Below are 22,506 nucleotides of genomic sequence, written 5' to 3'. Positions count from 1 at the left end.
GCAGAAGACGTCGAGAATTTTGAACTTAGATTGAAATGTGCTCCAGGCTGGTGAGACTCCTGTTTATGTGCTGTGGTGTGTCGGTGGTCTGTTTGCATGAAAAGAAGCTTTGTGGTCCCTTGGGTTAACTGCTGCCAGATGAATTTAAATGGACAATATCAGAACCGTGGGAGAAAATGGCATTAGATAACAGGGATGGAATAAATTTAGTTTTGATATTCTATCCTGGAGGCAGGGGAATCCAGGATTTTTGTTTGCCAATACTATTTGTAGCATAGAGCTGCAGGACTAAGATTACTGAGTCCAAATGTAAATGATTTGGAGGACTGTTGAACTAAAGACAAATCTGTAATCGTACCAAGGTCTCAAAACCACATCCAAGAATAAGTAGGGTACCAACAGTTACCGTTAAGGTTTTAGAGGCCTTCGAGAACCCCAAGTTCTCGAAAATATTCATAAGTTATTTCTCTTGCATAAGGAAAGTGCCTCAGAATACTTAACTCTCAACCTTCATTCCCATTAGTATTTCAACTTGGCAAAGCTCAAGGGCAGAAATTAGGAATTAGACCAGGAAAGAAAAGTTGCTCAAAGATTGGATTGTAAAAATTGGTAAATGTTGAATAAATTTTAAGGATGAATTGGGCTGAATTTATTGAGTGCACAGAGGCAGTTGTGCTTCGGCCAACAGACATTTGATTGTGTAGCCAAAAATTTGGATCTCATGAAGATAGGTCTGACAATAGAGAATTCAGACACTGAACCCTTTGAAATAGAAACCCAAAATAACCATCTGCGTTGTATAACGAACCATCTATTTAAATTTGAGAAAAATACTTAGAAATACTTGCCATTAAACTAGTTTGTGGGAACTAAGGACCATTGTGATTAAATGTCAGGATATGGGGGCTTATGGGAACAAGGTAATGGGATTCTGATCCAAATCTACCTCGTGGTAGGCCTGTTGTAACTTCAGCATTTATCCTGTGGTTTTACAAGTATCCTCAACTAGTAAGCACTGGGAATAAATGCCAGATGGAAGCTGTTAAGACTCATTATTTTGCTAATTGATTTAGTCCACAGGTTACCCAAACCACCTCATGATTCTTCCTGAGCCTGGTTTGTAGTTGGCAGTCTACCCTATATGCCAGTATCAGACAGTCGAATGTAAAAGACCCACTCAGGTAACCCTAATGGATAACAAATTATCCCAGTGAGAACTTAGAGCTGTATATCTCATTATCTTGGTCTGAGGTATTCTGAGTATGGGAATCATTCGGACAGTTGTCTAATTTCAGTGTCTGATGAGTGGCTTGCCAGGGTAGGGTTGGTAATCTGGATGTCCCACCTAGGCTAAACACTGATTACTGAGTCTAACTTGCCAGTGTTAATGACCAACTGAGCTACAGTGTAAAACAGTTTCAGAGGAATAACTGCATTGGGTAGTTAACATGTAGCTTTCATTGTGAAGGGGCCAGTACTAATTTATAAATATTCTAGATCTGAATTTGCTTTCTTATGTGAATACCTGCACCACCCAACTTAGCTTACCAGATTTCTCCAGAGAGCAGAACCAATAGAACGTGGACATAGTATATGTATATAAAGCCGTCTTTTTGTAGTTAATAACTACATTTGATTTCTTGCTGTTTGCATATTATGAACATGCTTTCTAAGATAGAAAATGCTTGAGAATTCCTTGTCTTCACAATACTTTGAAATTACTAAACTAGCTCTAGCCTGTTATCAGAAGTAGTGTATAATCCTCATGTTAATTTCTATTTTTCCAAAAGCCCTAAAATGGACTTAAGTCATAAAGTATGTGAACATTTTTAAGGCTTGTGAATGCACCAACATCACATCACTATTTTCGAGAAGGACCCTGCATCACCCAGCAAAGACAGGTGCCTAAATCTGTAGTCTTAACTACAGTTATGTATAACCACAGAACTTTTGCAAGTTTGGTAGATAAAAGCACTTGGCTCAGATTTTAGAAAATCTGGGTTATCAGAAGAGTTAAGCTTTTGCTCTCTGCCTTTAGAATTTGCTCTGATTCAGTGCAGCTCAAAACAAGTCACTGAATAGTGCCCACTTCTGCCCACACCTTACTGTCACATTACTAAATGCCTATTCAGCAATTTCATTTACCCAGTACATAATGTCTGGCTAACAGGGAAGTTAAGGCATTTTAGAAGGCAAAAAAACTCATGGACATGGACAATAGATTCGTAGTTACTGGAGGAACGTGGGGGAGGAAGTAGGGTAAAAAAGGTCAAATATGTGACAAAAAGCTAACGGAGAGGAACACAACGCAGTATATGCCTGTGAAGTACACCTGAAACACTGGATTTCATTAACCAATGTCACCAAACATTTTAAAATGTGAAAATAAGTTTGTAGCGACAGATTAGAACCAGACATGTTGAAATTAGAAGGGGGAATTTAAAATGTAATATGCTAAAGGCTATAATGGGTGGATTACATGCAGGAAGAGGGGCAATGTAAGCAGAGAAAAGTAAAAAATGCTAGTGACAAATATTAGAACAAAGTGCTTCTAATGAGCTTAACTGAGGAAAGAATCTGAGTTTGAATTACTAGAAGCTACCAAAACCAAAGCAAAAAACAGCATGTCTGACAACAGCTACAGAAGCTATAACGTAATACCAAAAGGATAGGGAACGAAAAAGATTTGAAACTAATGACAATTTCCCCCAAGTTAATGTTAGAGTTACTGAATGTGTTCCCTCAAAAGTCATATTGAAACCTAATCCCTAATGAGATGTGTTTCAAGGTTGGGCTTTAGGACATGTTTAGGTCATGAGGATGGGACCCTCTTTGATGAGATTAGTACCCATATAAAGGAGATCCCAGAGAGCTCCCTAGCTCCCATGAGCACACAACAAAGAAGATGAATTTGGACCAAGAAGTGGATCCTCACCAGATAATCTGTCAGTGTGTTCCTTGGTCCTGGACTTAACCAGCCTCCAGAACTATTAAATGTCTTGTTTATAAGTCACCCAGCTTGTGGTACTCTGTTTAGCAGCCCAAACACGCAAAAGAGACTAAATCACAGTACCAGGAATTGCAGAAAACAAACAGGAAAAATGCAGAGGCATACCATTTTCAGATTACAGATAATCGATAAGATTCTGAAAGAAGCCAAAGGAAAAACGCTTTACCTACAGAGGAGCAGTTTAAGAATTAACATCTGACTTCAGAAACCTTGAAAGCAAGAAGATAGGAGAAATATTTAGTGTTGAGAGGGGAAAACTCAGCCAAATGAGTATGGAATTATCCTTGAAAGTGGACTTGGGTTAATTGTATACTTCTAACTAGGATGTGCGCAAAAAAAGAAGCATAACTAATATGCTAAGAAAGGAGAGAAAATGGGATTATATACAATGCTCAAAACTACGAAGGGCATCTCAGACAAGAAAAAGCTGCAAGAGTTCATCACTAAACCAGTATTAGACGAAATGTTAAAGGGACTTATTTAAGAAGAGGAAAATTAAAAATAAAATGGCAATACCCCTCAATAATTATTTTAAATGTAAATAGATTAAATGCTCCAATCACAAGGGTGACTGAACTGATAAGAAAACGACTGAAGTGTCCATCAATAGATAATAGCACAAAGAAGTGGTACATATATACAATGGACTGTTGGTCAAAAAAGAATGAAATTAAATCTTACCATTTGTGACAACATGCTAAGTGAACCAAGAGGAAGACAATTACCATATGATTTCACTTATGTGGAATTTAACCAACGAACAAACTCATACAGAGAACAAACTGATGGTTGCCAGGGGGGTGGAGGGGTTGGGTGAAAAAGGTGAAGGAATTAAGTACAAATTAGCTGTTACAAAATAGTCACAGGGATATAAAGTACAGCATAGGGAATACAGTCAATACTGTAATAACTGGTGTCAAGGGTACTAATTGATCACTTCATAAATTATATAAAGAACTATGCTGAATACATAATATTAGATGTCAACTTTAATTGAAAAATTAAAAAATTTTTTAAAACCACAAAAAGGAAGTCAAAAATGGGAACAAAGAACAAGGCAACACAGAAAACAGTAACATGTATGGAAGATATTAATCCAACTATATTAATTTGAATACCAATGGTATAAATACACAAAAGGCAGATTTTCTGAGTGAATCAAAAAACATGTCTACAAAGCCTGTAAAAATAAAGACATACTGAATAAGTGAAGAAAGATATACCATGCTAATACCAATCAAAAGAAAGTGGGAATAACTATATTTTAGACAGACTTCAGAGCAAGGAAAGTTATTCGGGAGAAAGAGAGGCATTACATAATGAGAAAGGGGTCAGTTCTTTAAGAAGAAGGAACAATCTTTAACATGTACGTACCTAACAAGAACATGAAAATATGTGAGGAAAAAAACTTACAGAGCTGCAAGAAGAAATAGATGAATTCAGTGGTGTAGATAGAGACATCAACACTATAAGAAATGGAGAGATCCAGCAGACAGAGAATCAGTAAAGACATAGTTGAACTCAACAATACCACCAATCAACTGGATATAATGAGCATCTACAGACTACTTCATCCAACAACATTCTTCTCAAGCTCATAAAATATTCACCTAGATAGGCCACATTCCGGGGCATAAAACAAATATAAACAAATTTTAAAAAGAAATCACACAATGTCTGCTCTTAGACACAATGGAATTAAACTAGAAATTGATACCAGAAAGGGAGCTGGAAAACCCCCAAATAGTTGGAGATTAAACAACACACATCTAAATAACACATGCATCAAATAAAAATTCTCAAGAGAAATTTTAAAATATTTCAAACTAAAAATGAAAACATCAAAATTTGTGAAAGACGTGCTTAAAGAGAAACTTATAGCATTGAATGCATACGTTAGGGGAAAGGTCTAAAATCAGTCATCTAAATTTCTACCTTTGGAAATTAGGATAAGAAGAGCAAATTAAGTCCAAAGCAAGCAGTAGAAAAATAGTAAAATTTAGAGCAGAAACCAATGAAATTGATTTCTTTCAATATCCCCTCAGCCTTGTGGAACTGGCATCTTTCAGAAGTGATAGCCTGATTGGCTGAGGTTCATCAAAACTCTAGCTTCCATACTGAAAATTGATAAATGTGTTTTCTCATTTTGCTTAAAAGGAACCCAATATCTGGGCAGCTTCCTTTTGAATGATATTAATTCCAAAATAAAGGTTTATATTACAAAGTAAAATGAAGCTAGCTTTTAATATTAGTCTTAAAAGATTGTTATGCCGCAGGAGGAGTGGTCTTTGACTCCAGCAAGAAAAACTGATTTATATTATAAAATGCAGAGAGAGAGCCTTTTAAAAAGCCAATACCCTCTTTTCTCCTAGTGAGAAAAGGCAGACAGGAATTATCAAAATTAATAAAGAAAATCAATGAAAACACAAACTAGTTATTTGAAAAGAGTAATAAAATTGATAAACCCCTAATGAGGCTAAGAAAAAAGAACACAAATTATTAATATGAGAAATAAAAGAAGAGACTACCTCAGATACTATGGACATTCAAAGGATAATCAAGCAATACTATGAACAATTCTATGCCCACAAATTTTATAACCTAGCTGAAATGGACCAGTTTCCTGAAAGACACAATCTGCCAAAACTCGCACAAGAAGAAATAGACAATTTGAATAGGCCTATCTTAAATAAATTGAATCAATAATGAATAATTTTCAAAAACAGCACCAGAACCAGATGAATTCACTGGTGAATTCAACCAAACATTTAAGGACGAAATTACACCAACTCTCTTTTGTCTCTTTCAGAAGACAGAAGCAGAGAAAATATTTCCTTATTCTATGAGAACAGCATTACCCTAGTACCAAAACCAAAGAAATAAGAAAGCTGCAGACCAATTTCTATCATGAATTGTTGAAGCAAAAATCCTCAACAATATTTAAACAAATTGAATCCTACAATGAATCAGAATTTAGACCATGACCAAGAAGGTATTTATCCCAGTTATGCAAAGCTGGTTCAATATTGAAAAATCAATCAATATAATCCCTTACATTGAAAGGTAAAAAAGAAAAATCACATGATCATCTCAATAGATGCAGAAAAAGCATTTGATGAAATCCAACACCCATTTGTGATAATTAAAAAACTCCCAGCAAACTAAGAATAGCGGTAATCTTCCTCAACTTGATAAAGAATATCTACAAAACAAAACAAAACCCTACAGCTAACATCACACTTAATGGTGAGAAATTAGAAGCTTTCACACTAAGCTGAACAAGGCAAGTATGTCTCCTCTCACCATTCCTTTTTAACACTACTGGAAGTCCTAGGTAAGGCAATAACACAAGAAAAGCAAATAAATAGAAATAAGACTGTCTTTGTTCACAGATAGCATGATTGTCTATGTAGAAAATCTGAAAGAATTTACAAAAAAAATCTCCCAGAACTCGTGCAATAACAGCAAGTTTTCAAGATACAACGTTAATATACAAAAGTCCATTAATTTCCTATATACCAGTAGTTAACAAGTGGAATTTGAAATTAAAAACACAATACTGTTTACATTAGCACTCCAAATTTCAAAAAATTAGGTATAAAGCTAACTATGTATAAGATCTATAAGAGGAAAACTACAGAACTCTGATGAACAAAATCCAAGAATAACTAAATAAATGGAAACATATTCCCTGTTCATAGATAGGAAGACTCTATATTGTCAACATGTCAGTTTTTTCCAACTTGATCTATAGATTCAATGCAATCCTGATCAAAATTCCAGCAAGTTATTTTGTAGATATCAGCAAACTGATTCTAAAGGTTATGTGGAGAGGAAAAAAACCTAGAAGGACCAACACAATGTTGAAGGGAAAGAGCAAAGTTGGAAGACTGACACCTGACTTTAAGACTTAATAAAAGCTACCATAATTAAGACAATGTGCTATTGGGTAAAGAATAGACAAATATAGCAATGAAACAAAATAGCCCAGAAATAGACTCTCATTGAATATAGTCAACTGGTATTTAACAAAGATGCAAAGTCAATACAATGGAGTGATGATAGCCTTTTTAACAAATGGTGCTGGAACTGGACGTCCACAAAATTAACGTAGACACAGACTGTACATTCTTTACAAAAATTAAAAAATAAAATAGTTCACAGACCTAAATGTAAAATACGAAACTATAAAACTCTTAGAATATGACATAAGAGAAAACCTCGATGACCTTGGAATGGATGGCAATGACTCTTCAGATATAACCACAAAGAAACAATTTATGAAAGAACTAATTGCTAAGCTAAATTTCATTAAAATAAAAAACTTCTACTTGTGAAAGACAATGTCAAGAGAATAAGACAAGCCACAGCTTGGGAGAAAATATTTACAAAAGACATCTGATAAAGGACTATTATCCAAAATATACAAAGAACTCTTAAAGCTCTACATTAAGAAAATGAACAACCTGTTTTAAAAATGGGCCAAAGATGTTAATAGACACCTTCACCAAAGAAAGTGTACAGAAAGTAAATAACCATGTAAAAGATGATACACATCATATACAATTGGGGATGCAAATTAAAAGAACGATGACATATGACTACACACCTATTGAAATGGCCAAAATCCAAAACATGGACAATATCAAATGCTGATGAAGATCTGAAGCAAAAGAAATTCTCATTCATTGCTGTTAGGAATGAAAAAAATTATAGAGCCACTTTAGAGGACAGTTTGGCAGCATCTTACAGAACTAAAAATACTCTTACCGTACAATCTAACAATCATCCTACTTCGTATTTACCCAAAGAAGCTGAAAACTAAAACCTGTACACAAAAACCTGTACACAAATGTTTATAACTGCTTTATTCACAAAGCCCAAATTTGGAAAAACCAAGATATCTTTCAGTGAGTAATGGATCAATAAACTGTGGCACACAGATCAATAAACTGTGGCACAAATATTATTCGGCACTAAAAAGAAATGAGTTATCAAGCCACGAAAAGACATGGAGGAAATTTAAATGCATGCAAGTGAAAGAAGCTAGTTTGAAAAGGTTACGTATCCTACGATTCCAACTACATGACATTCTGGAAAGGCAAAACTATGGAGATGGTAAAAAGATCAGTAGTTTCAGGGATTGGGGTTGGGGCAGAGGTGAATAGACTGGGCACAGAGGAGTTTTAGGTTAGTGAATGTCATACACTCCATATGACACTATAATGGTGAATATATATTATTATATATTTTTCTAAACCCATAGAATATACAACACAAACAGTTAACCCTAATGTAAATTATGGACTTTGAGTGATTATGATGTGTCAGTATAGATTCACTAGTTGTAACACTCTGGTGAGGAATGTTGATATTGAAAGAACCTATGCATATGTGGGGGCAGGTGACATGTGGGAAATCTCTGTACCTTCCTCTCAATTTTGCTATAAACCTAAAATTGCTTTAAAAAAATAAAGTCAAAAAAAGTTAAACATAGAGTTACTACACAACCCAGCAATTCCACTGCTAGGTATTTACCTAGATAACAGGAAACACACATTCATACAAAAACTTATACATGAATATTCACAATAGCATTATTCATAATAGCCAAAAAAGTAGAAACAACCCAAATGACCCTTCAACTGATGAACAGAGAAATAAAATGTGATATGTCAATATAATAAAATATTCAGAAATAAAAATGGGTGAAATACTATCATGCTACAACATGGATAATCCTTTAATACATTTTGCTAAGTTAAGTGAAAGAAGCCAGTCAAAAAAGACCATATACTGTATGATTTAATTTCTGTAAAATGTGCATAACAGGCAATTTTATATATAGAGATAGTAGATTACTGGTTTCCTAAGACTGGCAGGTTTCAGGAAGATTGGAGGAGTGACTCATCATAAATATGAGTTGGTGTTTTTTTTTTGAGGATGATGAAAATGTTCTAAAACTGGCTATCGTGATGGTTGCATAACTTTGTGAACATACAAATGATATTTAACTGTATGCTCTAAATGGATGAATTTTCTCTTAATAAAGTTAAGAACTTCTAAACATCAAAGGCCTTCTCTGCCTTGCTCTGTTGGTTCACATGCTCTGTGCAAGGCCAGCAACATTGTGAGAAACTCAAGCTATCCTTTGAAGGGTCCATGTGGCAAGGAACTGTGGCCTACTACCAACAGACGGCACAAACCTGCCACCCATGTGAGTGGGCCATCTTGGAAGAGAATGCTCCAACCCTACTCAAGCCTGCAGGTGACTGCAGCCCCTGTCAACCTCTTGACAGCAACTTCATGAGAAACCCCAAGCCTAAACCACCCATATATGCCACTCTAGAATTCTTATCCTAAAGAAACTGAGATAATAAATGTTTATTGGTGTTTTAAACCAGCATATCTTGAGGAACTTGTTACTCAGCATAATAAATATATAGCCGAATCTTCTAAAAATGTGCAAAATCTTGAATAGAAATTTTTTTTACGTTTATCGGGGTAACAGTGGTTAATACAATTATATAATAATCGGGCATACATTATAATTTGACATCTATATATTCAATTGTGTGATTACCACCCAGAGTCCAGTTTCCTTCAGTTACCATATATTTGAACCCCTTTACCCACTTCACCCTCCCCCAACCCCCTATATTTGACTCCCTTTATCCTGTCTACTTCTTCCCTCCTCCCTGACCCCCTACCCTCTGGTAAGCAGTAGTTCATTGTCCATGTCCCTGAGTCTGTCTGTCCTGTTCATTTGTTGCTTTTAGGTTAATATCCCATGTATAAATGATATCATGTGATTTTCAACTTTTCTGGTTGTCTCTCCAGGTTGTTGCAAATGGCAGTATTTCATGTCTTCATATGGCTGAGTAATATTCCATTGTATATATGTACCACAGCTTCTTTAGCCAATCATCTATCATAGGACACTAGTTGCTTCCATGTCCTAGACACTGTGAACAGTGCATTGGTGTGCAAATATCTTTTTGGATATGTGTTCAAGTCTTTGGGGGGTAAATATCCAGTAGAGGGATCGCTGGATCATATGGTAGATCAATTCTTAGTTTTTTGAGGAACCTCTATACTGTTTTCCATAGTGGCTGTACCAATTTTCAGTCCCACTGCATCCTCTCCAACATTTGTTATTACTTGTCCTGTTGTTTATAGCTATTCTAACAGATGTGAGATGGTATCTCATTGTGCATATTTGTTGGCCATTTTTGTATGTCCTCTAGGGAGAAATGTCTGTTCAGTTTCTCTGCCTATTTTTTGATTGGATCGTTTGTTTTTTCGTTGTTATTGAGTCATATAAGTTCATTGTATATTTTGGATATTAGGCCCTTATCAGAGGCGTTGCTTGCAAATATATTTTCCCATTGAGATGGTTGTCTCTTTACCTTGGTGACGATTTCTTTTGCTGAGCAGAAGCTTTATAGTTTGGTGTAGTCCCATTGCCTCTGAGGTCAAATTCATAAAATCCTCTTTAAGTCCAAGACCCTTGAGTTTAGTTCCTGTTTTATTCTATGCATTTTATTGTTTTCAGTATTATATTCAGTTACTTAATCCATTTTGAGTTAATTTTGGTGTGTGGTGATAGACAACAGTTTAGTGCAGGTGGCCTTCCAGTTTTCCCAGCACCATTCATTGAAGAAGCTTTCCTTTCTCCACTGTATGTTTTTGGCTTTTTTTGTCAAAAATTATTTGCCCATATAAATATGGGTTTACTTCTGGATTCTCAATTCTGTTCCATGGTCCGTGTGTCTGTTTTGCTGCCAATACCATGCCGTTTTGATTACCGTTGCTTTGTAGTATAATTTGAAGTTGGGCAGAGTGATGCCTCTAGCCTCATTCTTTTTTCTCAGATGGCTTTGGCAATTCGGGGTCTTTTGTGCTTCCATACAAATCTGATGATTTTTTGTTCTATTTCTTTAAAAAATGCTGATGAAATTTTGATGGGGATTGCATTAAATCTGTATAATGCTTTAGGTAATATGGTCATTTTAATTATGCTGATTTTTCCAAGAACACGAAATATCTTTCCATTTCTTTGTATCTTGAATACGAATTTCATGTAAAAAAAAAAATGAAAAGGATATCCAAAGAGCTAATAAGATTAGCTAGGAAATTCAAATTAAAGCTGCAATAAAATGTTGCTAGATATCCACTGGAATGACTGAAATTTTTAAATTGACAAGAAGTATTAATTGGGAAGTGGAACAACTAGAACTTTCATACATTGCTTGGAGGAATATATATTGTATAGCCACTTTAAAAAACTATTTAACAATATATTTTGAAGCTTAATCTTCATAAACCTTATGACCTCGTAATTTACTCTGTGATATATACCCCATGGCCTGAGTGCTTACATCTATAATAAACATGTACAGGAATATTCATAGTAGCTTTATTCATAATAGACTAAAACTGGAAATAACTCAAAGGTCTTTCAACAGAAAATGAATAAATAAATTGTGATATATGTATACAATGAAATACTAAACAACAATATTTAAATTAACAACTGCTATATTTGATTACATGGATAAATCTCACAGACAATGTTGTGGAATGAAATAAATGAGACACAGAAGAGTATATACTATACGATTCCATTGACGTGAAGTTCAAAAACAAGCAAAACTATTTTTAGGGTTTTATTGCCTATAAGAGGTAATGAAGGAAACTTTTGTGTTACCAAAATATGCTGTATCTTGATCTGGGTGTGGGTATGTCAGTACAATCAGATGTAAAATTCATCGAGCTATTTAATTGAATTCTATATACATTTCAGTAAGTAAATTATACCTTGATTAAAAAGTTAAATTATAATGGAGGGGTTGATATAAAATGGAGGGACCATATAGGGAACAGAAGAAAAATATTTTAAAATTATAATTAACACCCTTAGAGGAATAAGATAAAATACTGCATGATAAATAAACAAATTAATTCTGTTTCTCCCTTATTTACTTACTAATGGGAATTCCACACATTTCAACTGAAGGACTCATATAAATAGATGCAGAAAAAGCCTTCGACAAAATACAGCACCCATTTATGATCAACTGAAAGAACTGATTTCACTGAACAATACAGATATTTATTATGCTTGACCTGAAGTTAAAAGGAAAATGTGCAAAAAAGTATATGTGTGTTGTTGTGTGTGCATATGCACTAATGTAGACATGTTTTTCATCACTTTTCTAATTAAAATTTTCCTTAACCTTCAAAGAGGTTAGTTAATGCTTCTGAATTTCATGTGGTCTGGGAACTTTGAAAACAGGCTCTTCTGTTTGATGTTCCTTTTGTTTCTGTTTAGAACTTTTGGCTCAGCTGTATGGCACTTCAGGAAATTTAACCACCCTACTAGTAATCAAAACTAATCTGCTGGGAATTCAAGAAATGGACAGAGGAGGGGCTTGTTATAGCTCAAAAGAACAATGGAAAAGAAAATGAAACTCTAGACTAAGTAAAGGTTATGAGAATATAAAACTCATTCAGGAGGATCTGGCTGTGGTCTTGCTAGTGACTGGAGTGATTGACTTTTTCTTGAGGAGTTACATGAATCAAAAGCATGGAATCGTAGATTAAACTAGAGAATGTAAATGTTATACATAGCTGTTTTGTGAACAAAGTGTTTCTGTTGTTTTAAATTTGGTGTAATAAAGTGAAACAAATAATATCTGTTAAAGTCATTCATTCATTTATTCAACACACAGTTATTATGTTAGGTATTTTACTAGGCACTGAGAGTGAAGGTAAGAAGTTGGGGCAAGTGGATGGATAAGAAAAGAAATTAGCATATGCAGGTCCATGACTTTAATAGAGGAAACAAGGCAGGTACTGAAATAAATATAGTACATGTAGAAAATGATAAAAATAATAAAATAAAATAAAAAACAGGCACAGATAAAAACCAAAAGCAGCAGCTACCATTTTGAATTGGAGGAATCAGGGCCAGTGTGAGGAAGGAGATGCCATTTGAGCCTGTGCTTTGGAAGATGAATAGGGCATCTGGGCTGGACCTCACAAAAAAGTCACACAGTGAATTACAGATATTTCTAACCCTTATTAAGTGATTAATAATATTTACAGTTAATGGTCCAGCCTGGATGTGAGGGCTAGAATCAATTTTCCTGAGATACTCACTTCCATCTAGCAGAAAGCAGAAGGGTGTCCAGCAAGCCACTCTCTGACTGGAAATTGCTGACACCAGGCACCAGCAGGCCTGCTGACTCAGGGCAATGGAAGCAGCTAAACGCTCATCACCCCTCCGTGCATGAGTCTTTACTACAGCCATTGGAACAGGGCCAGGCTTGCAAGTCGCCTTTCATGCCACTTGCCAAGAGTGAGTGTTCACTAACATTTTTCCCCTGGGCAGAGGAACAAATTTCAGCGATTTCCTTGGCTTTCTCTCTTGAGGGAACGGTAGTTGGTTCAAAACGGAGAGTCTGGTAAACTTTGTGCATTTTCATACAGGCCCAAGGCTAGAAGTTCTATAAATATAATTATGTTTGTGGGTTTGCCTATTTATTGTTACATTATTTAAAAACAGCTAGATGGATGAAACACGTCATGTTCAAAAGCCAGGAAAAACAATAATGTATTTATCAAGATACATACATATAAAGTAAGATGATAAAAACAAGTATAATAAAGATAGTAAACACAAAGTCTAAGATAGCGGTTAACTCTGCAAGGGAGGAAGGGATACACAGGGAGCTTCTGGTTGTATTCATATTGTCTTATTTTGTAATCTGACTGATAAGAGAATTTCCTATATTATTCTCCATACTTATATGTGTGCTTGAAATAACTAATAATTTATTGCTTTGTTTCAAATATCTTTATTTTGCCATTTTATGAACTTAATTGAGATATAATTTGCATACAATAACATTTACCAATTTTTAGTATACAATTATGTACTAAAGTGTCAGTGAGTGATGACAAGTATATAGTTATGTAACCACCACTAAAATCATGAAGTAGATCATTTCTATCACCTCCCAAAATTAAAAATATAAAATAAGCTGAGAAGCAATGATTTATATTTCTAGCAATGACAGAGACTGATATTCAAGCAGCCCTTCTACCCTCCCACTGTAAACAACTATAAAACTGGACAAAATACATAAAATACCTGTTTTCAGATGTTTATGCCAGGCAATACAGAACTGTGATTCTTGCGAGGAGAAAAAATGAGGTGAGTCGCATATACCTTGTCTTTCTATTTGGAGTTAATTTCTACACCTTGGTATAAAGAGAGGTAGCTTGAACAGAGCAAAGCAGTTTCCCTGACTTAACAAGACAGAAATAAGAGTTCTGGGCTGCTTTGTTACTTGGAATTTGTGGGGCAGAGTACGAAAGATACAGGAGCTACTCTAGAAATCTGCATAGGGACAATTTTGAATCTTTGGTCAAATACTAAATTGTGCATGCATAGGATAAGACTCCAAAAGGCTAAGCAAAGAACAATTACCAGACAGTTGAAAAAAACAACTATCAGTTAGCTGTGAGCTAAATAATTACTGGATCTCATACAGGGCTAAGAGAAGTTCAAGTTTAAACCAACCAGAGTGGAAAAAATCTTTACAAAAAAATTATGTCACTATAAAGGGTTCAGCAAGATCCCATTTTAGGAGAAGAACTAATGTAGCCCTAGAGTAAAGGTTTCTCTATATCTACCCTAATAAAACCTAAAAACAAGTTTCAAAAGGGTTAATTCCCAAGTAAATTATCTCCCTGGGAGAAGAAAATCCAAAACGCTATTATGAAATTTTAAAAATAAAATTTAGGCACTCAACAATGTAGCATCAAAATGTCCAGCATGTAATAAAAATTACTTGATATGTGAAGAAACAGGAAAGTATGATCTATAACCAGCAGGAAAATTAGTCAATAGAAATACAACCCAAAAGGATGGAAATAATCTTATTAGCAACAAAGACTTTAAAGCAGTATTTTGAACATGTTCAACTATTTTAAGGAAAAGATGAACACAGTGAAGAAACAATTAGTAAATAGCGATAGAAAAAATGGAAAGTCCAAAAAGGAATCAAGTAAAAATTCTGGAATTCAAAAATAAAATATATCAATTGAAAATTTCACCGGATAGGTTTAACATTAGACAGAAACACAGGAAAGAAAAACCAGTGAACTTGAAATATGGCAACAGAAACCATACAAACTGAAGTGCATAGAGGAAAAAAGCTTAGAAAATTGTTAACAAAGTCTTGATGATCTATTGGATAATACAAGCCAACTAGTATATGTAAAATTCAAGCACCAGAAGGAGAGGTAAGAAAGATGAGGCAGGAAAACATCTGAATAATGGTCACACTATGGCACTTGAATCATAATCAAAAGTTTTTTAAAATTTCCAAAATATAAATAAGATATAAACTTTGAGATCCAAGAAACTCAAAGAACCCCAAAAAGGATAAAAGTAAAGGAAAACACACTGAAAAATATCATAATAAAATTTACGAAAACCAATGAAAAAATCTTAAAAGTAGCCAGAGGGGTAAAATATGTATTATATAAGGGAATAATGAGACTATAACGACTGGCTTCTCATCAGAAATAATGTAAGCCAGAACATAATATAACAACCATTTTAAGTGTTGTCAGAAAAATAAAACCTGTCAAACTAGAATCTATACCAAGCAAAAATATCTTTCAAAAATGAAGATAAAATAAAGGCATTTTCATCAAACGAAGCTCAGAGAATTTATTGCCAATTAGAAATTTTCAATACAGTTCTTAGGCTGAAAGAAAATGATGCAGGTGGAAGCATGAATGAGTAAATGAAAAAAAAAAAAAGAAACAAAGAATACTAGAAATGGTAAATATGGAGATAAACGTAAAAGATTGTTTTCTTGTTTCTTTATTTCTTTAAAAGATAATTGTTTAAATAAACAAAATAACCATGTATTGCAGGGGCTGTGATAAATGTAGAAGTAAAATCTATATGAACAACAGCACAAAAGATGGAGGAGAATAAAAATACACAGGTTTCTTAAATTATGTGTTTGTATTATTTGAAGGTAGATTATGATAAGTTAAAGATGAACATTGTAAATTAGAGAAACCACTAACAATTTTAAACAAAAAATATATATAGCTAATTAGCCAATGGTAGAGAGAAACTTGAATACTGGAAAATACTCAAATAATCAAAAAAAAAAAAAAAAAGGCAGGGATATGGTAGCTGAAGGAAACTGGACTTTGGGTGGTGAACACACAATAGAATATACAGATTTCAAATGAAAATGTACACCTGAAAATTATATGATTGTATTAACCAATATTACCCCAATAAACTTAATTAAAAACAAAAACAAGGCAGGGAAGGAGGAGGACAAGAACAGGAACATATGAAAGGAATAGAAAACAAACAACAAGGCGGCAGACTTAAGACTAGCCATATAAAATTATATTAAATGTAAGTCGATTAAATATTCTAATTAAAAGACAGAGGTTATCAAACTATATTTTTTAAAAAGCAAGAACCAATTAACTATGGCCATGCTACCCTGAACAAGCCCAATCCTGTCTGATCTTGGAAGCTAAGCAGGGTCAGGCCTGCTTAGTGCTTGGATGGGAGACCACCTAGGAAGGACCAGGTGCTGTAGGCATTAAATAAATAAATAAATAAATAAATAAAATAAGGTATTGTAAGCTGACATGGTCCTTACAATCGGTGCAGTCAACCAAGTGTTGCCATGCCTTAAAAAAAAAAAAGAACCAATTATATGCTACTTAAGTGATTCTCGTTAAATAAAAGACCCAGAGAGATTAAACGTATAAGGAAAAAAGAAAGATATACCATATAAATGCCAATATTATGAAAATTTATGCAAACACTAATAATTTTATGTAAACACTTATTCCTATGAAAGCTGGAATGGCTATCTTGATATCAAACAACTGACTCCAGGACAAAGAGATCATCAGAGACAAGGGGGGACGTTTTGTAATGATAAGAGGATCACTTTGTCAAGAAGACAGATAATCATAATGTATATGCACTTAATAACAGTTTTAACATACACAAATTAAAATGGACACAATTAAAAGAAGAAAGAAATTCATTATTATATTTGGAGATTTCAGCACTTCTCTCTCAATAACTAATAGGACAAATATACAGAAAATCAGTAAGACTACAGAACACCTGAACAAAACTATCAAGGAATTCAGTCTTTTGATTTATGTAATACTGCATTGACCAACTGTAGAATACATTCTTTCCAAGTATACATGGAACATTCATCACAAATGGGCCATAAGAGAAGGCACAGTAAGTTTAAAACTATATTCTCTGACTGCAAGTTAACTAAAATGGAATTCAATAATGAAAATATATCTGGAGAAAGAAAAAAATATAATATCTGGAATATCTCCAAGTATTGGAACTTAAACAACATTTTAATTAACCCATGGATCAAAGAATAAATCACAAAGGAAATTGGAACATCTCAAACTAAATGATAATGAAGTTATATAAAAATTTGTTGAATTCAGCCAAAGCAGTGATTAGGAAGAATTTTTGAAATTAAATTATATCTGGTAAAAAATATTTAAAATAAATAATTTAAGCTTCCATGGTAAATTAGAAAAAAATGAGCAAACAGCCCAAAATAAGTAGGAGGAAGGATAAAAATAGAGGTAAAATAAATAAAACAAAAATCAGACAATAAATAGAAAAAAAAAGCCAAAAGTTTGTATAGATAGATGAATTGCTAAACCGTAGCTACATTGACATAGAGAAAATAGAGAGAATACACATTATTAATGCCAGAAATGAATGAGGAAAATCACCACAGAGCCTACAGACATTAAAGGGTTAATGAAAGTATGTTTTTAACTTTATGCCAAGAAATTTAACTACTTAGGTGACCAATTCTTCAAAAGACACTATTCTATAAAATGAATTTGTAATTTAAAGTCTTTCCATTAAATAAAATACCCTCGAAATCTAGTTAGTTTTAGCATCACTAGTGAGCTCTGTCAAACATACAGGGAAGACATAATATCAATTTTATATAATTTTTTTTGAAAACAGAGAAGGGAACACTTCTCAATTTATTTTATGATACAGCATTACCCTGACATCAAAATCAGAAAGATACATTACAAGAAAACTGCAAAGTAAATGTTCCTCATAAATGTAAGTGCAAGACTTACACCAAAATAATAACAAATTTAATTCACCAATATGTAAAAAGTATGCTGCATCACAACTAAATAAAGTTTTCTGAGGCATGCAAGTTTAAATTAACATTCAAAAATCATTGATGTTACCACAATAGTGGGAAAAATAAAGAAAAGCTTAATGACCATCTCAATAGCTGCAGAAAAGGCATTTGACAAAATTTAACACTGATTCACGATAAAAATCCTCAGCAAACTAGAAATAGAGGGGGAGAAATTCCTTCCACCAGATAAAGGGCATCTATGACCATACTTAATGGTAAAAGACTGAATGCTTTTCTCTTAATGTCAAGATCAAGGCAGGGCTGTTTGTTCACATTATTTCTATTCAATGTTTTCTGGAGGTTGTAGCCAATCCAATGAGGGGGAAAAAAGTAAATGAAATACATATTGGAAAGGAATAAGTAAAACTGTCTTAATTCACAAATTACCTGATTGTATTAGTAAAAAATCTTTTAAAAAATCTATTAAAAAACCCCTTATTATATTTAATAAGTGAGTTCAGCAAGTTCAGGAAAGGTCAGTCTATGAAAATCAATAGTATTTCTATGTAGTAGCAATGAAAAATCATAAAATTAAACTTCAAAAATACTATTTATAATAGCATCCAAGCCATAAATAATATTGAGGAATAAATCTAACAAAATATTTGCAAGAACTTTCTACTAACATCTACAAAACACTGCTGAGAGAAGTCAAAGAAAGCCTAAACAAATGAGCAGATATGCCAGGTTTGTGGGTTGCAAGAATCAAGATTGTTAAGATTTCAATTCTCTACAAGAAAGTTGGGGGGGGGGAGGTGTTTAGAAATTGAAAACTTGATCTAAAACCTATATGGAAAATAAATGACCTGGAATTTCTAATATAATCTTTAAAAAGAACAAAGTTGGAGGACTTATACTTCCTGATTTCAAGATAAACTATAAAGCTGCAGTAATCATCGATAATGTATTCACTTAAAAAAAAAGGTCAGTAGCAGAGAACATAGTCCAGAACTAAACCTATTCTTATATAGCCAACTGTTGTTTGTTTGTTTGTTTGTTTGTTTACCAAGGCATCAAAGGAATTTAATGAGGAAAGAAAATCTTTCAATAAATAGTGCTGGCACAATTGGTTACCTGTATAGAAAAAGTGAACCTTAACTTTTACCTCAAGCAGTATAAAATTAATTTAAGATGAATCATATATAAAAGATGAAAGTGTAAAGCTTGTAGATGAAACCATAACACTTTGGGTTTTGGTTAAAATGGAATAAGCACACTCTCCCATCTCTCCCATTAAATGCAACTAAGAAACCCAGAGAGAATGCATGGAGTAAGTGTCTAAGCCTCTGGAAAGCGAACGATAGCAGACAAGTTGAAGAATGAAACAAAGACCAGAAATAAGTTTCCTGATTTTTCTCCCCCTGTATGTACCAGCCTGAACTTAATGGCAGCCCAAATTTCAGATCTGTGTACCAGGTATAGACAGGGAGCTCCAACAGAATCCCTCTCTTTCTGATTCAAGGAGTAGAATTAGGGTCTCTGCAGGTCAAGAAGTGAAGGAAACATCCTTTTTTCTTCCTTTCTCTCCTGCCCAACCACTTAGGTAAGCCCCAGTCTTGAGTTACAATTCTTTGATGGTGGTAGCGATGGCCATGGGAGTCAGGTGGATACCTAAAATTTGAGATAAGAGAATACCTCTCTGATTGAAGGAACTATGTTTAGATGAGATAGATGGGAGAGAGAGAGAGAGAGAGAGAGAGAGAGAGAGAGAGAGAGAGAGAGAGAGAGAGAAGAAGAAGAAGAGAAGAAAAGCAAGAAGAACGGAGCCACGAAGAGAAGATACGAAGAAGACGACAAAGAAGACGCGCACGACGACCGACTAGAAGAAGCACCACTCCCACGCCTCCTCCCCGACTGCCCCGAATCCAAGAGAATCTAACCAATAAGAGCATCCGATCGAGAATAAAAGCATAAGAAGAAGAAGAAGAAGAAGAAAGGGGAGGGGAGGGGAGGAGAGGGGAGAGAATTCTTGTTGCTTTTTTTCTTCATATATCTCCCATTGCTTGGCCCCAGAGGCAAACCAAATCATGCAAAGTACGTGGTAGAGCAAAGAGACTAATGAATCAAATTTACAGCCAAGTACCAGAAAAAGAGCTGGAGAATATAGGGAGATTGGGAGAATAGGGAGCTCAGCAGCAGTTCTGCAAGAATTTCTCAGCTTATCTCCACGTTGTGGATGCACGGATCTGATCTTAAATAGAATGGGAAGGCTTTGAGAAGTGAACTACAGTGTAGACCACTGCTCAGGAAACAGACTGGTTCTTGGGTGGTGCATGTGATGGATTGATCCAAATAACATTGGAAAACCTTTAAAATATGAACTTATATTGAAATCACAGAAAGTGGGTTGGAATCTGTAGCCTGAATCTAAATAGGTTAATTGCCTGCTAAAAAAAAAATAATAACAAATAAAAAGTAAAAATTCTCCACAGGATTTAAACAAGACACAGACACTCATAACATAATATTCAAAATGTCTAGGATAAAATCCAAAATTATTCAATATAGAAGAACCAGGAAAATCTCAATGATTCACCAGGGAAAAGGCAACAAATGAAAGCCAACCTGAGATAACTCAGATATTACAAGTATTAGACCAATAATTTCAAGCAACAGTTATAACCATGTTCCAAAAAGTAGGGTAAACATTATTGAAATATATAGGAGGATAGGAAGTCTCAATAGAGAAACAGAAGCTATAAAAATGAACCCAATAAAAATTTTAGAACTGAATAATACAACAACCAAAATAAAAAATTCATTAGATGTGTTCAATAGCAAAATGGAGATGGCAAAAAAGTCAATGAACTTAAAAGACTGATCAATACAAATTATGCAGTCTGAACAACAGAGAAACAAAACATTGGAGGGGATAATATGGTAATTATTAGAGCCTCAGGGAACCTGTGAGACAACACAAAAACACTAATATTTGCATCATCGGAGTCTCAGAAATAAAGGAGAGTGTATTGCCAAAGTAAATTTGAGGAAACAATGGCTGAAAACTTTCCAAATTTGGTGAAAAGCATAAATGTACAGATTCAAGAAACTTCACCAATTCCAAAAAAGTAAACTCAAAGAAATCCATGCCTAGATACATTATAACCAAAGTGCTGAAACTAAATATAAATTTAAAGTTGTGAAAGCTACTAGAGAAAAATAATGCATTACATATAGCAGAAAAGTGATTAGAAAAACTTCAGATTTCTTATCAGAAGTCATTGAAGTCAGAAGGCACTGGAACAAATATTTTACTCCACTGAAAGGAAAGAACTGTCAACCTATAATTCTATATCCAATGAAAATACCATTCAGGATAGAAGGTGAAATAAAGACATTTACTAGTGAAAGAAAACTATAAGAATTTGTCGCCAGCAGACTTTTTCTAAAAGAAATGGCAAAGGTAGTTCTTTGGGTTTAAGGGAGATGGTACCAGAAGAAAATTTGAAACTTCAGGAAAAGAGGAAGAATGACAAAAATGGTAAGTCTGAGTAATTATAGTAGAATATTTTCTCCTTTTAACTTCATCAAAGTATATATGATAGTTGGAAGCAAAAATTATTTGTCTGGTAGGGTTTTCAATGTACAAAAGTGTATTATTTATGACAACTACAACATAAAGTGGGAAGGGTAAAGAGATTAAAAAGATGGTAAGTTTTCTCCATTCTTCCTGAAGTGGTAAATATTAATTCTAAAAATATTGTGAAAAGTTAAGTATATATATTGTAGTCACTAGAGGAACTACTAAAAAATGACTGTATAGAGATGTGCCCCAAACCCGATGGATTTAATTAAAAAAGAATCCTAAAAAAAAAATCAAATACACAAAAAGTCAAAGTCAAGAAAGGAAAACAGAACATAAGAGGGCACCAACAGAAAATAAGTAGTAAAATGGTAGACTTAAACCAAAATATAGCAATAATTATACTATATATAACTGGTCTAACCACACTCATTAAAAGACAGAGATTGCAGATTAAGTAAAATAACATGACCCAACTACATGCTGTCTACAAGAAACTTACTTTAAGAAGATGACATGGATAAGTTAAAAGTAAAAAGACAGAAAAAGTAGTATTATTTAAACACAATCAAAAGAAAGCTGAAGTAGTTGTATTAATATCAGATAAAATATGCTTCAAAGCATGAAAACTTACTTGGAATAAAGAGTGATGTTACATAATGACAAGAGTCCATTCGCCAAGAAGGCATAATAAT

At 34.0% G+C, this 22,506-nt stretch overlaps 1 pseudogene; it reads left to right on the top strand.

Annotated features, from left to right (window-relative positions):
- The first annotated feature begins 16,545 nt into the window (after nucleotides 1–16,545).
- Nucleotides 16,546–16,665, top strand: LOC118602745 (annotated as a pseudogene).
- The last annotated feature ends 5,841 nt before the right edge of the window (nucleotides 16,666–22,506 follow it).

Source organism: Rousettus aegyptiacus, unplaced genomic scaffold (assembly GCF_014176215.1).
Source record: "Rousettus aegyptiacus isolate mRouAeg1 unplaced genomic scaffold, mRouAeg1.p scaffold_m13_p_4, whole genome shotgun sequence".
In the NCBI taxonomy this organism is placed as follows: Eukaryota; Metazoa; Chordata; class Mammalia; order Chiroptera; family Pteropodidae; genus Rousettus; species Rousettus aegyptiacus.
Note: the sequence above shows the minus strand (reverse complement) of the source record. Positions and strands in the feature narration are given on the sequence as shown.